At 40.7% G+C, this 17,500-nt stretch overlaps 1 long non-coding RNA gene across 1 annotated transcript in view; it reads right to left on the bottom strand.

Moving 5' to 3' along the window:
- Window positions 1-13,577: 13,577 nt before the first annotated feature.
- LOC135109016 (uncharacterized) overlaps window positions 13,578-17,500 on the bottom strand; it is a 7,482-nt gene continuing 3,559 nt past the window's right edge. The window contains exon 2 of the long non-coding RNA XR_010272530.1: window positions 13,578-14,258. This is a non-coding gene — a long non-coding RNA (uncharacterized LOC135109016). The remainder of the gene's footprint in view (window positions 14,259-17,500) is intronic.

Raw genomic sequence — 17,500 nt, forward strand, 5'->3', positions numbered from 1 at the left:
GTAATGCTGGGTGGACAGAGTCTGGTCCCATTGCAGATGAAGGGTTGATAGCACTCAGTTCTTTAACTACACCATGCACTGTAAAGTGAATTTGGTGAAAGGAGCCATCATGTACACTTAGTGTGGAGACTGGGAACCTAAAGAAATTGTAAACACTGAGGCAAAGGAAGTACCCAACAGCTGAGCCACCTCTTGTGGGTCAGACACTAAGTTGTCTGCATCACCAAGAGGACCAACGGAAGGACAACCTGCTTTTTTCCCAAGTATGTAAGAGTTAAATATTTTGGACTTGTGGGAGTAATTATTAAGGATATCTTCTTCATAACTAATCTGTTTCTGAATGGAAAAATTCCTACATTGATAATTTACATCAAGAAATGCCTGCAGTGCTTCGCTAGTAAATACAGATTGTGTACATGAACTGATCTCATCTGCTTGTAGTGATTCCAACAATTCTTTTGACTGTTTATAAGAGTTCTAGGAGGTTTGAATTTCCATGGTTTGTAAGGGCTTTTGTTGAGAACAAGAAGCTTTTTGTGGAGCATAAGTTCTTCCAAGGTATGATACAAATGACTACAATTTGTTGTATGAATCATTAGTGTTAATATTCTGGAGTTCAAAGTCCCAGTCAATAGTAGACAAGAATTGGTTAATTTGTTTGAAATTAGCCTTGGGCCAGAAAGGCGATGCAGATTCAATATTTGACATAAAAAGTTTGAACTAAAAAATATAGCCACAAAGTATAACACAGTGATCACAATTGGGAAATGGAGGAAGAATGTTAGAGGAAAGTACTGTATCAGTTTCTGTGGTAAAAAATAGATCTGTAGTATTGCTTGCCCTGCTATTTGTTGGCTCATCAGTCCACTGAGTAAGGCCTACTGAGGTAAAACAATCCAGGAAAAGCTTATCGGTATGAGATACTGCATTAATGCTCACTCCTCCAAGTGACCAAGAAATAGAAGGAAGGTTAAAATCCCCATCATTATTACTTCCCTGTTAGTGCAAAAATCTTTTAGGAAATCTATAAGTGCATTGTTGTCATAGAAGGGGTAGGAGGGAGGTCTATAAACAACTACAATGAATAATTTGTAATCTGGAAGAAAAACTGAGCAAACGTTAGGTATTTTGATGTTCATGTTGAGACACCTGTAGGAATTATGTACATAAATGCCAACTCCATGTTTGAACCAGAAACATCATTTCTGGATATATTGTAGTTAAGAATTGAAACTGCAGCATCTGGAATAGAACTAATTAACCATGTCTCAGTAATCCCTAATACACGTGCATGATTTACTTACAAAAGTGCTTAAGAAATGAAACCTTATTGATAAGACTACTTACATTACACGACCCAATATTTAACTAGGTAAAGGGGTAGTTGGGTCAGAAGGAGCAGCAGAATTGGCAGACTGAGAAGTTTGAATGCTTGATTGCTCCTAAGGTTTTTAGCTTCCATCAGTAGTTTCCTACACATGTCATCATCAGTAATTTTTATTCTGTGTAGACCCGTGTTTCTGTCAATACAATATAAATCAGGCATTGGTAGAGTAGTGTTCACTAGGAAGTGAGTGATATTTGTAATGCTATCCTTTGCATCCTCATCAGACTCAACATTTACTCCCCTGAATATAACAGGTTCCTTCCTTTTCTTTCTCTCCTCCATCTCAACTATTTCCTCACGAATAGAAAGTCTCAAGTCATCCCCGAAGGTAGTTGGAGTCAAAGAGGCCAAGGCAGAGGACGGATGCAGTGGTAGAGAGTCAACTCTATCTGATAGCTTGGCAGTAGCTGTACACAAAGATTTCACCATAATAAACAGTTGAGCTATAGCTGGGTCGCCTGAGGAGTTCCTACCACTACCATCCCCAGTAACCAATAGGGCGAGACCTACAGTGTGTACAAACATACTCAACTCCAGCACCTCCTGCCTCACGAAGGGCATCAATCACATGCTCAGATGCTCCCATACATAGTGGCCTAGGATGAAACCAACTATTCCACTTATCGCATCCAATGCCATCCTGCCCAATAGCAATATCACAGCTACCACACTGAGACAGAACAGACCCACCAGTTTGGCCGCCAACACTAACTACTGGTGTGCACTAGGTACTGGGTTGCTGGTCTTTTCTCTCTTCAGTCCTCCCTGGAGAGAGTGGTCTCAAAAGCACTGGTTGCACCAAGTCTGTGACAAAAACAGTTATGCAGAAATACACCAGGGTTGATGATGAACATGAAGGCAACAAGAGTGTTCGACATCTCTACAACAGACAAACAAATTAGAATTGAGAATGAGATCATAGAATTTGTTAGGAATGTACTGTATTTATGTAGGAAGAAAACTTGGAGCCCACAGACTGTGAAAAATAAATGAACAGAAAGATAGGAGTAGAAGAAGAGGCAGACTTGTAGAAAGAGCAGAACAGGATGGAGTGCCTTTGAGGGATAAAAATTTACAATAACTTGTCACATAACTCCTCCCCTCTCTAACAAATTTGGGATTAGGGGCACCTGTGGGGAATGGGGGGTTTTTGGGGAAGGGGCACGCAGAGAGCAAGGTTTTATGGAGGGATGGGAGAAGCAAAATTAGGGCACGACGGCAGGCTGGACCGCGCCTGGCAGGTCTGAGTTGTCAATTGTGTATTTTCCTTGCAGTATTATCAGGCCAGGTGAGGATACTGCTCTCTCTCTCTCTCTCTCTCTCTCTCTCTCTCTCTCTCTCTCTCTCTCTCTCTCTCTCTCTCTCTCTCTCTCTCTCTCTCTCTCTCTCTCTCTCTCTCTCTCTCTCTCTCTCTCTCTCTCTCTCTCTCTCTCTCTCTCTCTCTCTCTCTCTCTCTCTCTCTCTCTCTCTCTCTCTCTCTCAGCTATTGTGTCGATGTTTATTCCATGAAAAGAGAGCGAGAAAGGAAACAGAATTTGTGGCACTGAAAGTGGTAACACAGAATGAGGGAATACAGGAGATACAAGTAAAGAGAAAAGGAATCAAGAAACTACTGCAAAAGGTGGATGTTAGAAAAGTTATGGGACCAGATCAAGTAAATGGATGGATATTAAGAGAATGCAGAGAACAAATGGAGGAACCCATATGGGATATAATTAACAGCTTGTTGAGAGAAGGAAAAGTACCAAGGGAATGAAAAAGACCTAACATAGTCCCAATATACAAAGGAGGAAATAAAACAGAACCATTAAATTACAGACCAGTGTCACTAACAAATATTGTAAGCAAGCTTTGTGAAATATTAATTAAAGATAGATGGGTGAAATATCTAGATGAAAAGATAATTACAGTAAGGCAATTTGGATTCAGGAAAGGGAGATCCTGTGTCACAAATCTACTGAGCTTCTGTACGAGAGTAATAGATGGAGTGCAAGAGAGGGACGGATGGGTTGATGTGGTATACCTGGATCTCAAAAAAACATTTCATAAAGTTCCCCACAAAAGTCTTAGGTGGAGGTTAGAGAGTGAAGGAGGACTAAAGGGAGCAATATTTGGATGGATGGAGGATTATTTACAAGGGAAGGAAATGAGAACAGTAATCAGAGACACTAATTTGAGTTGGCGCGAAGTGACAAGTGGGGTGCTGCAAGGATCTGTGTTGGCACCCATTGTGTTTCAAATATATGTACACGATATGACAGGGAATCTAAATAGTTATATAAACCTATTTGCTGATGATGCAAAAATAATGAAAATAATAAAGGATGAAAATGACTGTAAAGAGTTACAAAAGGATATTGACAAGATACATGCATGGAGCCAAAGATGGAAACTAGAATTCAACGCTGGAAAATGCCATGTGTTGGAAATAAGAAAAAAAGTAAAAAGAGATCTTTGTGGAAGTACAAAATGGGAGGAGAAATAATAATGGAAAGTAATGAAGAAAAAGATTTGAGAGTAATGATTCAAGACACACTATCACCTGAAAGACACTTAAACGGAATATTCTGCTCTACATACAGCTTATTAGCAAACATTAGGGTGTTATTTAACTATTTAGAATAATTTTAGATAAAGAAATGATGGAGGAAATCATAAGCAAAATATGACCAAGTCAGCAGTAGTTTGGGCTCCACTTGGAAAAAATATATATATATGGAAACTGAAAAGAATGCAAAGGATAGCAACAAAGATGGTGCCAGAATTGAAAGACTTAAGCTATGAAGAAAGACTTGAAGAGATGGGATTACCAATACTACAGGAAAGAAGAGGAAAAGGAGACCTGAGAACAGTGTACAAATGTAAACAATATATAAACAGAACAGTGTACAATGTAAACAATATATAAAGAATGGACAGAAATGACTTGGTACCACAGATGGAGGAGGGAGAGAGACAGATGAGGGGGCCCGGAAAGAAAATAAAGAAGAGTGGATGTTCAAGCGACATCACGAAATACAGCTTCCCGTATAGAACTATTGAAATCTGGAATAATTTGAAGGAAGAAGTGGTTGTGGCAAACAGTGTACACATGTTTAAAGAGAAACTGGATAAATATGAGTATGGAGACAGGACAAAATGAGCTTTGGCTCGTGCCCTGTACAATACAACTACATAAATACACACACACACACACACACACACACACACACACAGAGAGAGAGAGAGAGAGAGAGAGAGAGAGAGAGAGAGAGAGAGAGAGAGAGAGAGAGAGAGCACACATAGTATCCTTGTCTGACCTGGTAACCCTGCAAGGAAAATACACAACTGGCAAGTCAGACCTGCTGGACACAGCCCAGCCAGCCGGGGACCCTACGTCGACACTAGTGCACAAATTAGGGTAAATTTGGACATTCTTGAAAAAGTCTGAGGATGATACGCCATGTAAACAAGGGGGGAAATTTCTAACCCAGCTGATGGGGCGGCTTCACCCTCCTCCCCTCGGATCCCCTTAAGAACACTAACTTAACCTAGCATTACCTAACCTAACCAATGGGGGTTCACCCCCTTGGACTCCCTTAAGGACACTAACCTAACCTAGCATTATCTAACTTAACCAGGGGATTCATCCCCCTGGAGCCCCTTAAGGACAGTAACCTATCATTATCTAACCTAACTTGAGGGGTTTGCTCTCCTGGACCCCCTTAAGGACAATAACCTAACCTAGTATTACCTAACCTAACCAGGGAGGTTCATCCCACTCGACCCCCTCAAAGACAGTAACCTAACCTAACTGGGGGGGGGGTTTGTCCCCCCTAGAGCCCCTTAAGAACACTAATGTAACTTATCATTACCTAACCTAACTGGGGGCTTTGCTCCCCCCTGGACCCCCTTAAGGACACTTAACCTAACCTAGCATTACCTAACGTAACTTAACCAGCCATGCGGCAGTCATGCGCTATTCCTCACGGCCGGCATTTGAAATTGTCATATACTAAGAAATAAGATACATCAGCACTCACCAAGAGGGGAAATACTGTTGTGGAGACGAAAGCTGCCATTTTCAAGGGCACAACAACAAATGCAGATCACAATCTTCCAAAGTTTGCGTGGTGACAGCCGGAGTCACACTGGCATGGCACCGTGACGCCCTCCCTGACGGGGCACCAGAGAACAACACCCTCATAGTATCCTTTATATGTCTCGCAAATAAAATGTGCCTCATAATAAAATGTTCGTCATCAAATGCTTATGGCTCAGTAGTTTTGATACAACGAAGAAGCTCAGCTTACGTATGGACAAAAAAACATTTTATATATTTCACTCATGAACTACTTCCTTTCTCTTCTCCCTCTCCTCCATCTCCCTGGATTCCTCTCATATAAGTGGGTGTAGATAATCTGGGTCACTAGGGCCATGTTGTTGTGCTGGTAAAAAGCATTTGGCTGCAAGATGGGCTGAGCACTGCCTTTCAGGTTCATAGTGCCTCAGGTTGTCTGGACTGTTTCACACAATGTTTTTATTGAAACAACTGCTTAAAGGCTGCTTCTGCCACACTACCACTCCTGTTAGTTGTTGAACAGCATTCTGTGCATACTCTTTTATACTTTCAATTGTTCAGGAAGGCCTATACCAGTGGTTTTCAAACTATTTAATATGACAGCACACTAAGAAACAACTAATATTTTGGTGGCACACCTGCCCTTTGGTATATATATATATATATATATATATATATATATATATATATATATATATATATATATATATATATATATATATATATATATATATATAGTCTTAGACTTATCATTTCCTTTTAAAATGCTACATGTAAATTTCATTAATAATAATGCACACTTACCTTATGAGTGAGACACATGAGGTTGACTGGATTTGCATATCTGCAGTATATTAGGAGGAACACCAGACAGGCACACCCTCATTTCTTCTCCAACGCTTAGCAGTCTTGACCTTTTCTTACTTTTTATGTTAATGAGGGTTGAGAACCCCAGTTCACACAAATACGGGGGTGAAAACTGGAGAAGAATTTTTTAAGCTTTTTTCGCTAAGTGTGGGAATTCTTTCCCAATATCAGTCCAGAAAGTTTCAAGTGACACTTCCTTGTACTTAAGTTTCAGAGTGTGGTCATTACGGATGTCTGTTAGCTCCTCTTCCTCACTAAGTTGTTGTGAGTTTGATGGATCATGAATGAATGGATTTCTCAGCCAATCATAACTTTCAACAGATATATTTGTAAAATACTTTTCAATGTTCTTTTCTAGGCTTTCAGGGTGCTCACATATTAGTGGAACAATGTCTGTTTTTTGTAGCAGCAGTTTTTTGGAAACATGTCCAAGTTACCATCTTTCACTTTAACATTCCAGAGCCTAATTTTTTCTGCCAGAGCCTTCATTTTATCTGAAGATAACAGATTTTCCAGTCTCCCTTGCATGGTAGTACTGCCATTGTTCAGATATTCAAAAATATCTGCTAAGTAACATAATTTGACACACCAAGTTTCATCAGCAGTAATTCACAAAATTCAAGTTTTCCTTCAGGAGTAAAGAATGTGAGCATTTCTTCCTTCACTTCCTGTACTCAAGAAAGCACCTGCCTCTTGATAACCATCTAACCATCTGGTCTGCTCTTGATAAAGTTTACCATTTTTACAGTGTCATCAAGAACAGATTTGAATTTGCATCCCAGTGTTTTAGTAACAAGAGCTTCATGGTGCAAAAAAGTGGGATTTTCTTTTTTCTCTAATGATACAAAACCTTTCACTGATCCTACCATTGAAGGAGCACCATCTGTGCAAATCCCTACTCGTGATTTCCGTGTCAAATCAACCATCTGCAAATAGTCACTCACTGTAGAAAATATATCTTGTCCTGTGGTTTGCATTAGTTCTTTGCAGCATAAAATCTGTTCTGCTATTTTATTGCCAGCAATAAACCTCATGCTTTTCCACCAATATCAGTTTTTTTTTTTTTTTTTTTATGTAGGAAGGATACTAGCCAAGGGCAACAAAAATCTAATAAAAAAAAATGCCCACTGAAATGCCAGTCCCATAAAAGGGTCAAAGCAGTGGTCAAAAATTGGTGGATAAGTGTCTTGAAACCTCCCTCTTGAAGGAATTCAAGTCATAGGAAGGTGGAAATACAGAAGAAGGCAGGGAGTTCCAGAGTTTACCAGAGAAAGGGATGAGTGATTGAGAATACTGGTTAACTCTTGTGTTAGAGAGGTGGACAGAATAGGGGTGAGAGAAAGAAGAAAGTCTTGTGCAGCGAGGCCGCGGAAGGAGGGGAGGCATGCAGTTAGCAAGATCAGAAGAGCAGTTGGCATAAAAATAGCGGTAGAAGACAGCTAGATATGCAACATTGCGGCGGTGAGAGAGGGGCTGAAGACAGTCAGTTAGAGGAGAGGAGTTGATGAGAGGAAAAGCTTTTGATTCCACCCTGTCTAGAAGAGCAGTATGAGTGGAATCCCCCCAGACATGTGAAGCATACTCCATACACGGACGGATAAGGCCCTTGTACAGAGTTAGCAGCTGCGGGGGTGAGAAAAACTGGCGGAGACGTCTCAGAACACCTAACTTCATAGAAGCTGTTTTAGCTAGAGATGAGATGTGAAGTTTCCAGTTCAGATTATAAGTAAAGGACAGACCGAGGATGTTCAGTGTAGAAGAGGGGGACAGTTGAGTGTCATTGAAGAAGAGGGGATAGTTGTCTGGAAGATTGTGTCGAGTTGATAGATGGAGGAATTGAGTTTTTGAGGCATTGAACAATACCAAGTTTGCTCCGCCCCAATCAGAAATTTTAGAAAGATCAGAAGTCAGGCGTTCTGCGGCTTCCCTGTGTGATATATTTACCTCCTCAAGGGTTGGACGTCTATGAAAAGACATGGAAAAGTGCAGGGTGGTATCATCAACATAGGAGTGGATAGGACAAGAAGTTTGGTTTAGAAGATCATTAATGAATAATAAGAAGAGAGTGGGTGACAGGACAGAACTCTGAGGAACACCACTGTTAATAGATTTAGGAGAAGAACAGTGACCGTCTACCACAGCAGCAATAGAACGGTCAGAAAGGAAACTTGAGATGAAGTTACAGAGAGAAGGATAGAAACCGTAGGAGGGTAGTTTTGAAATCAAAGCTTTGTGCCAGACTCTATCAAAGGCTTTTGATATGTCCAAGGCAACAGCAAAAGTTTCACCAAAGTCTCTAAAAGAGGATGACCAAGACTCAGTAAGGAAAGCCAGAAGATCACCAGCCTTGACGGAACCCATACTGGCGATCAGATAGAAGGTTGTGAAGTGATAGATGTTTAAGAATCTTCCTGTTGAGGATAGATTAAAAAACTTTAGATAAGCAGGAAATTAAAGCAATAGGACGGTAGTTTGAGGGATTAGAGCGGTCACCCTTTTTAGGAACAGGTTGAATGTAGGCAAACTTCCAGCAAGAAGGAAAGGTAGATGTTGACAGACAGAGCTGAAAGAGTTTGACTAGGCAAGGTGCAAGCACGGAGGCACAGTTTCGGAGAACAATAGGAGGGACCCCATCAGGTCCATAAGCCTTCCGACGGTTTAGACCAGCGAGGGCATGGAAAACATCATTACGAAGAATTTTAATACGTGGCATGAAGTAGTCAGAGGGTGGAGGAGAGGGAGGAACAAGCCCAGAATCATCCAAGGTAGAGTTTTTAGCAAAGGTTTGAGCAAAGAGTTCAGCTTTAGAAATAGATGTGATAGCAGTGGTGCCATCTGGTTGAAGTAGAGGAGGGAAAGAAGAAGAAGCAAAGTTATTGGAGATATTTTTGGCTAGATGCCAGAAATCATGAGGGGAGTTAGATCTTGAAAGGTTTTGACATTTTCTGTTAATGAAGGAGTTTTTGGCTAGTTGGAGAACAGACTTGGCATGGTTCCGGGCAGAAATATAAAATGCATGAGATTCTGGTGATGGAAGGCTTAAGTACCGTTTGTGGGCCACCTCTCTATCATGTATAGCACGAGAACAAGCTGTGTTAAACCAAGGTTTAGAAGGTTTAGGACGAGAAAAAGAGTGAGGAATGTACGCCTCCATGCCAGACACTATCACCTCTGTTATGCGCTCAGCACACAAAGACGGGTCTCTGACACGGAAGCAGTAGTCATTCCAAGGAAAATCAGCAAAATACCTCCTCAGGTCCCCCCAACTAGCAGAGGCAAAACGCCAGAGGCACCTTCGCTTAGGGGGATCCTGAGGAGGGATTGGAGTGATAGGACAAGATAAAGATATGAGATTGTGATTGGAGGAGCCCAACGGAGAAGAAAGGGTGACAGCATAAGCAGAAGGATTAGAGGTCAGGAAAAGGTCAAGAATGTTGGGCGTATCTCCAAGACGGTCAGGAATACGAGTAGGGTGTTGCACCAATTGCTCTAGGTCATGGAGGATAGCAAAGTTGTAGGCTAGTTCACCAGGATGGTCAATGGAGGGAGAGGAAAGCCAAAGCTGGTGGTGAACATTGAAGTCTCCAAGAACGGAGATCTCTGCAAAAGGGAAGAGGGTCAGAATGTGCTCCACTTTGGAAGTTAGGTAGTCAAAGAATTTCTTATAGTCAGAGGAGTTAGGAGAGAGGTATACAGCACAGATAAATTTAGTATGAGAATGACTCTGTAGTCGTAGCCAGATGGTGGAAAACTTGGAAGATTCAAGAGCGTGGGCATGAGAGCAGGTTAAGTCATTGCGCACATAAACGCAGCATCCAGCTTTGGATCGAAAATGAGGATAGAGAAAGTAGGAGGGAACAGAAAAGGGGCTACTGTCAGTTGCCTCAGACACCTGAGTTTCAGTGAGGAAAAGAAGATGAGGTTTAGAAGAGGAGAAGTGGTGTTCTACAGATTGAAAATTAGATCTTAGACCGCGAATGTTGCAGAAGTTAATGAAGAAAAAGTTGAGGGGGGTGTCAAGACACTTAGGGTCGTCGACGGAAAGGCAGTCCGACCTGGGGATATTTATGGTCCCCTCCCCAGATGGGGACTCCGAGGCTGGTGTAGGAGTCGCCATGATTTTAAAATTTTTGAGTGAAGGGCGTGTGTGTTATTAGGTGCTTGTAGTTTTGTGTGGAGGAAGAGAGTTGTCTTTCGAGGGCAGGCTGTGACTGCCCCCTTGTGTTGTGAGACACAAAGGGAAACGTTCAGTGAGGTCACAGCTGGGTTTAATGATAAGTTCACAGCACCCCTTGAACAGTGCTTTAGACCTCACTGGGAGTAATTATCGTTTCGACAGGTGTCTACTGCCTCCTCCTGGTTGAGTTGACTCAACTACTTATAAGGTATACATTCCTTCTTCTTTTACAAGTTCACAGACACTTTTTTCAATATCAGATGACATCTCGATTTGCCTACTAATAGTATTTCATTCATCCCTTTCTCTGGTAAACTCTGCAACTTCCTGCTTGCTTCTGTATTTCCACTTTCCTATGACTTGAATTCCTTTAAGATGGAGGTTTCAAGACACTTATCCTTCAATTTTTTTACTATCTCTTCAGACCTTGTTCAGGGATCAGCATCTCAGTGGGCATTTTTTTTTTCTTTTTTATTGGATTTTTGTTGGCCTTGGCCAGTGTCCTTCCAATATATAAAAAAAAAAAAAAATGTGTCTAGACCAGTGATTCCCAGTGTGTGTGCCGCGGCACACTAATGTGCCGCCATTATCTCCTTGCCGTGAAAATGATATAATTTTGCTAGGTTTTGAGAATTCCTCACATTGATCAGCGAGAATAATACTTGTACTGCGAATGACAGACTGATCAAGCATGTGTCCAGTATGTGTCTGTAAGCAGCCTGCTCCCAGCCACTCCCCACTCCCCAGTGTGTGTCAGTGTGGCCTTGACCGTGACTGGATGAAGTTACTCTTTTGGTTGTCATATTCATATTTTTTCAAAACCTGAGAAAAATGGATAAATTCATCATAAAGAAGTGTAAATGTGATGAGGAGGCTAGTGGAAGTGAAGTGATGGTTGATGATGAGCCTAATTCTGCTGTCCCAAGTGTAGACCTAATGAAGACAATGGCAGTTGCTAGCAAAAATAAGCCACATTGCTCATATCAGAACAACCACCTAGCACTAGGGTTCGCATGGTGGGACAATGAACTTGGTCCTAAGCCAAAATATGTTGTGTGTGGTACTGAACTATCGAATGAAGCCATGGTTCTTAGTAAAATGAAGAGACATTTAACTACAAAACACAGTTACCTTTCTGATAAACCTCTGGATTATTTCAAGAGACTCTTAAATGACAACAAACAACATAAGTGTAATTTTGAGAAAATAAGTTAAAGTAGCAGAGAAGGCTTGAAAAGCAAGCTATTTAGTACCAGAATTAATTGCTAAAACTATGAAGCCCCATATAAATGCTGAATCTCTCATTCTTCCATCATGCTTTGCTATAGTAAAAATGATGTTTGGGGCTGAAGCTGAAAAAGAAGTAAAGAAAATTCATCTCTCTGATAATTTATTTATTTAAGTTTTTAAAGTTAGTGAAATATTTACATAGTAATTATACTTTGGTGGTCTAATTAATCGCGTATGATGGTTACGGTACAAGTTGCAAGTGTTGTGATTAATGGTTCCTAATTTAGATATCTTAAATAATTACTTTCATATTTAATCGAGTTTAGCATTCCCAGTCTATTGTGCAGTCTTTTGGCGTCACAAATTTAGTTACTTTAGGGAAATATGTCATACAGCTTATTTGATGTTCCAATGAAATGATTGAAGTTTACATTTATGTCATCAGAATTGAGTAAAACATTCCAGCCTATTGCAGATAAATTAGTGGCAAACAAGATATGTAGGAGTCTGTTACAGGTCTTGAAGACTGTTTTACGCTTTGTGCAAGGGTCAGGCATTAGTGCAATATGTAAGAAAATGGGGAGATGGTCAGGTAATTGGCAGAGCATGATTGCAGAGGTACACAGTGGAGTGGAGTTAGTCCAGATGTGGTCGAGGAGTGAGGGATGACCTAAGTCAGGATGATCAGCAAACCTAGCAGGGCGAGATGTGCGAAGAAAGTGTCTAAACGTTTTGCATAAAATAAAAAGTGGTTAGTTGGTTGATGGGAAGAAAACTCTGGAAGATTAATGTTAAGTCGCCGAGTAGCACTGTGTTATTATTTCTAAAAAGGTCCTGAGATAGTATGCCATGTAAAGTGCGTGTGTGAATTCTTCCACCGCAATGTGCTTACTGTGGCCTTTATGTAACACAAAATGTAAAGTTAGCAGGAAATTTCAACATAACAGTGCATATCTCTATATCATCATTAACAAGGGTATATTGCTGAATAGGTACAGCATGAAGGTCAGAGCTAATGACAGGAGCCTGCCCTAGCAAACATGGCACTTGAAATGGGAGGAGGTAGTAGTAGTAGTAGTAGTAGTAGTAGTATCAGGCCGGAGTGGTGGTGGTGGTGGTAACAGCAGCAGCAGCAGCAGCAGTTAAAGTACCATTTCCACTACCATTTTTTTTTTCTCTTGTCGTTAACAGCTTGATTTTGCATAACAAACCACTGGAGAGAGAGAGAGAGAGAGAGAGAGAGAGAGAGAGAGAGAGAGAGAGTCATTTAACTTTGGCCGTGAAGCAAACTAGCGCAGCGGTGCTTCCGTTGTCAATGTGAGAATAACGTTGGAAGAACGTAGCTGGATTTCACTCCATGCCTCACCCTGCGCTCCTGCGCCCTCCACTCACCCTCCCACCAACCTGTCCTTGCTTTGCGTAGTGGTGCGTCTGCCCACACTGCCTTCACATCAAGCTTTCCTTCACACTCTGTGCTGTGCTCCAGTCCGAGGGCGTACTACCAACTTGGACCCAAGCCTGGTATTCATATGACATTAAAGATATTTTTTTAATATTAATCTTGGATATTCTTGTCTTTTTCATTTGTTATTCTTGTATGTGTAGTAAAATTTTTATGTAACACTTGCAACAAAGCTACGGCAACAGTGGTGGTGGCGAGCACCGGCATGACACCTTCACTAGCCGTGAGTGTCAGTAGGACACCCGCCAGTCTCGAGTCTGGATACACGTCCCCTGCCCCCTGATCCCTTCAGGCCCAGCACAGATTGCGGGCACGGGAAGCTCCATGATAGTGAACACCAAGTGGCATTCACCCTACTCTTGACAGAATCTAGATGAAACTTTTGTTTACTAAAATGAGGAAATTGAGAAAAAAACACGACAATGTGCAATGTGACTGTAGGTTACAAGACCAAGCATTGCACAGCAGTGGTTATTGTCTGACACCCAATGTACCCCACAAACGTGCACGTGTACCACTGGGGGTACATGTGCCCCAGGTTGGGAAGCCCTGCTCTAGAGCCTAATGATGAAGGAATAAAATAATACCTTTTTCTTTTCTTTTTTACGAAACATTTTGGGCAATGGGACACAACTTCCCGGGGCTGGTGTGCGTGGCGCGGCGGCCTGCGTGCCTCGCCCTCACGGAGACGTGTGCCGCCTCTCCTTGCAACGCAGACAGGCAGAATGGTTGGAAAGTGAAACGAAAATGTAAACACACTAACTTTTTATTTTGCTCTTTTCACAGAGAACTTAACAGTAGAGCTTAGACAAGATATATGATCAGTTTTCCATCATAAAAGCACTGTGATGTGTTTGAAACAACAATTAATTGCTAAAAAAATGTCTTATACTAGAAATAGGAAAGAGCAAAAAGAGCCTTCATGGGATTATAAAATAAAAAAAAAAAAACGATAAATAAAAGCAAGGAAGAAAAGACTCGGGAGTCTTGTCTGTCAGCAGCAGGTTCATGCAGGCTGCTGACATCTTATTCACGTGGTGATTCTACTGTGTGTTCCGTGGGCGCACTGGTACAGCTGAAGGTAAACCAAACGATTGACATCACTGTAGCAATACTAATAATAATACTTCTACCGATACTACTACTACTACCACTACTACTATTACTACTACCACTACCACTACTACTACTGCAGCAGGTACCACTATTAATACTACTTCTACTACTACTACTAGTACTACTGCTACCAATCGGGGGATTAATGCGTCACTAAATGTATTCATTATAAATTGCATGCAGTTCAAAAGTACGACAATAAACTTATGAACTTAAGAACTACTACTACTATTACTACTACTACCACCACTACTACTACTACTACTACTACTACTTCTACTACACTAACGCCTGCCAACAGTACTACTACAACTACTACTACTACTACTACTACTACTACTACTACTACTACTACTACTACTACTACTACTACTACTACTACTACTACTACTACTACTACTACTACACTATCACCTGCCAACAGTACTACTACTGCTACTACTACTACATTAACAACTACCAATACTGCTACTACTACTACACTAACGCCTGCCAACAGTGCTACTACTACTACTACTACTACTACATTAACAGCTACCAATACTACTACTACTACTACTACTACACTATCACCTGCCAACAGTACTACTACTACTACTACTACTACTACTACTACTACTACTACATTAACAACTACCAATACTACTACTACTACTACACTAACGCCTGCCAACAGTACTACTACTGCTACTACTACATTAACAACTACCAATACTACTACTACTACTACTACTGTTACTACTACTACTACTACTACACTAACGCTTGCCAACAGTACTACTACTACTACTACTACTACTACTACTACTACATTAACAGCTACCAATACTACTACTACTATAACTACTACTACTACTACTACTACTACCACTACCACTACTACTACTGCAGCAGGTACCACTATTAATACTACTTCTACTACTACTACTAGTACTACTGCTACCAATCGGGGGATTAATGCGTCACTAAATGTATTCCTCATAAATTGTATGCAGTTCAAAAGTACTACAATAAACTTATGGACTTAAGAACTACTACTACTACTACTACTACTACTACTACTACTACTACTACTACTACTAATAATAATAATAATAATAATAAAAACAATAATAGTAATAATAATAATAATAATAATAATAATAATAATAATAATAATAATAATAATGATAATAATAATAATAATGATAATAATAATATTTTTATTATTATTATTATTATTATTACTATTATTATTATTATTATTATTATTATTATTATTATTATTATTATATTATTATTATTATTGTTATTATTATTATTATTATTATTATTATTATTATTATTATTACTTTTTTTTTTTTATGTAGGAGTGACACTGGCCAAGGGCAAGAAAAATCTGATAAAAAAAATGCCCACTGAAATGCCAGTCCTATAAAAGGGTCAAATCAGTGGTCAAAAATTGATGGATAAGTGTCTTGAAACCTCCCTCTTGAAGGAATTCAAGTCATAGGAAGGTGGAAATACAGAAGCAGGCAGGGAGTTCCAGAGTTTACCAGAGAAAGGGATGAATGATTGAGAATACTGGTTAACTCTTGCGTTAGAGAGGTGGACAGAATAGGGGTGAGAGAAAGAAGAAAGTCTTGTGCAGCGAGGCCGCGGAAGGAGGGGAGGCATGCAGTTAGCAAGATCAGAAGAGCAGTTAGCATGAAAATAGCGGTAGAAGACAGCTAGATATGCAACATTGCGGCGGTGAGAGAGAGGCTGAAGACAGTCAGTTAGAGGAGAGGAGTTGATGAGAGGAAAAGCTTTTGATTCCACCCTGTCTAGAAGAGCAGTATGAGTGGAACCCCCCAGACATGTGAAGCATACTCCATACATGTACGGATAAGGCCCTTGTACAGAGTTAGCAGCTGGGGGGTGAGAAAAACTAGGGGAGACGTCTCAGAATGCCCCAATCAGAAATTTTAGAAAGATCAGAAGTCAAGCGTTCTGTGGCTTCCCTGCGTGAAATGTTTACTTCCTGAAGGGTTGGACGTCTATGAAAAGACGTGGAAAAGTGCAGGGCGGTATCATCAGCGTAGGAGTGGATAGGACAAGAAGTTTGGTTTAGAAGATCATTAATGAATAATAAGAAGAGAGTGGGTGACAGAACAGAACCCTGAGGAACACCACTGTTAATAGATTTAGGAGAAGAACAGTGACCGTCTACCACAGCAGCAATAGAACGGTCAGAAAGGAAACTTGAGATGAAGTTAAAGAGAGAAGGATAGAAACCGTAGGAGGGTAGTTTGGAAATCAAAGCTTTGTGCCAGACTTGATCAAAAGCTTTTGATATGTCCAAGGCAACAGCAAAAGTTTCACCAAAATCTCTAAAACAGGATGACCAAGACCCAGTAAGGAAAGCCAGAAGATCACCAGTAGAGCGGCCTTGACGGAACCCCATACTGGCTATCAGATAGAAGGTTGTGAAGTGATAGATGTTTAAGAATCTTCCTGTTGAGGATAGATTAAAAAACCCTAGATAGGCAGGAAATTAAAGCAATAGGACGGTAGTTTGAGGGATTAGAACGGTCACCCTTTTTAGGAACAGGTTGAATGTAGGCAAACTTCCAGCAAGAAGGAAAGGTAGATGTTGACAGACAGAGGTGAAAGAGTTTGACTAGGCAAGGTGCAAGCACGGAGGCACAGTTTTGGAGAACAATAGGAGGGACCCCATCAGGTCCATAAGCCTTCCGAGGGTTTAGGCCAGCGAGGGCATGGAAAACATCATTGCGAAGAATTTTAATAGGTGGCATGAAGTAGTCAGAGGGTGGAGGAGAGGGAGGAACAAGCCCAGAATTGTCCAAGGTAGAGTTTTTAGCAAAGGTTTGAGTGAAGAGTTCAGCTTTAGAAATAGATGTAATAGCAGTGGTGCCATCTGGTTGAAACAGAGGAGGGAAAGAAGAAGAAGCAAAGTTATTGGAGATATTTTTGTCTAGATGCCAGAAATCATGAGGGGAGTTAAATCTTGAAAGGTTTTGACATTTTCTGTTAATGAAGGAGTTTTTGGCTAGTTGGAGAACAGACTTGGCATGGTTCCGGGCAGAAATATAAAGTGCATGAGATTCTGGTGATAGAAGGCTTAAGTACCTTTTGTGGGCCACCTCTCTATCATGTATAGCACGAGAACAAGCTGTGTTAAACCAAGGTTTAGAAGATTTAAGACCAGAAAAAGAGTGA

Source organism: Scylla paramamosain, chromosome 18 (assembly GCF_035594125.1).
Source record: "Scylla paramamosain isolate STU-SP2022 chromosome 18, ASM3559412v1, whole genome shotgun sequence".
NCBI classification, from domain to species: domain Eukaryota; kingdom Metazoa; phylum Arthropoda; class Malacostraca; order Decapoda; family Portunidae; genus Scylla; species Scylla paramamosain.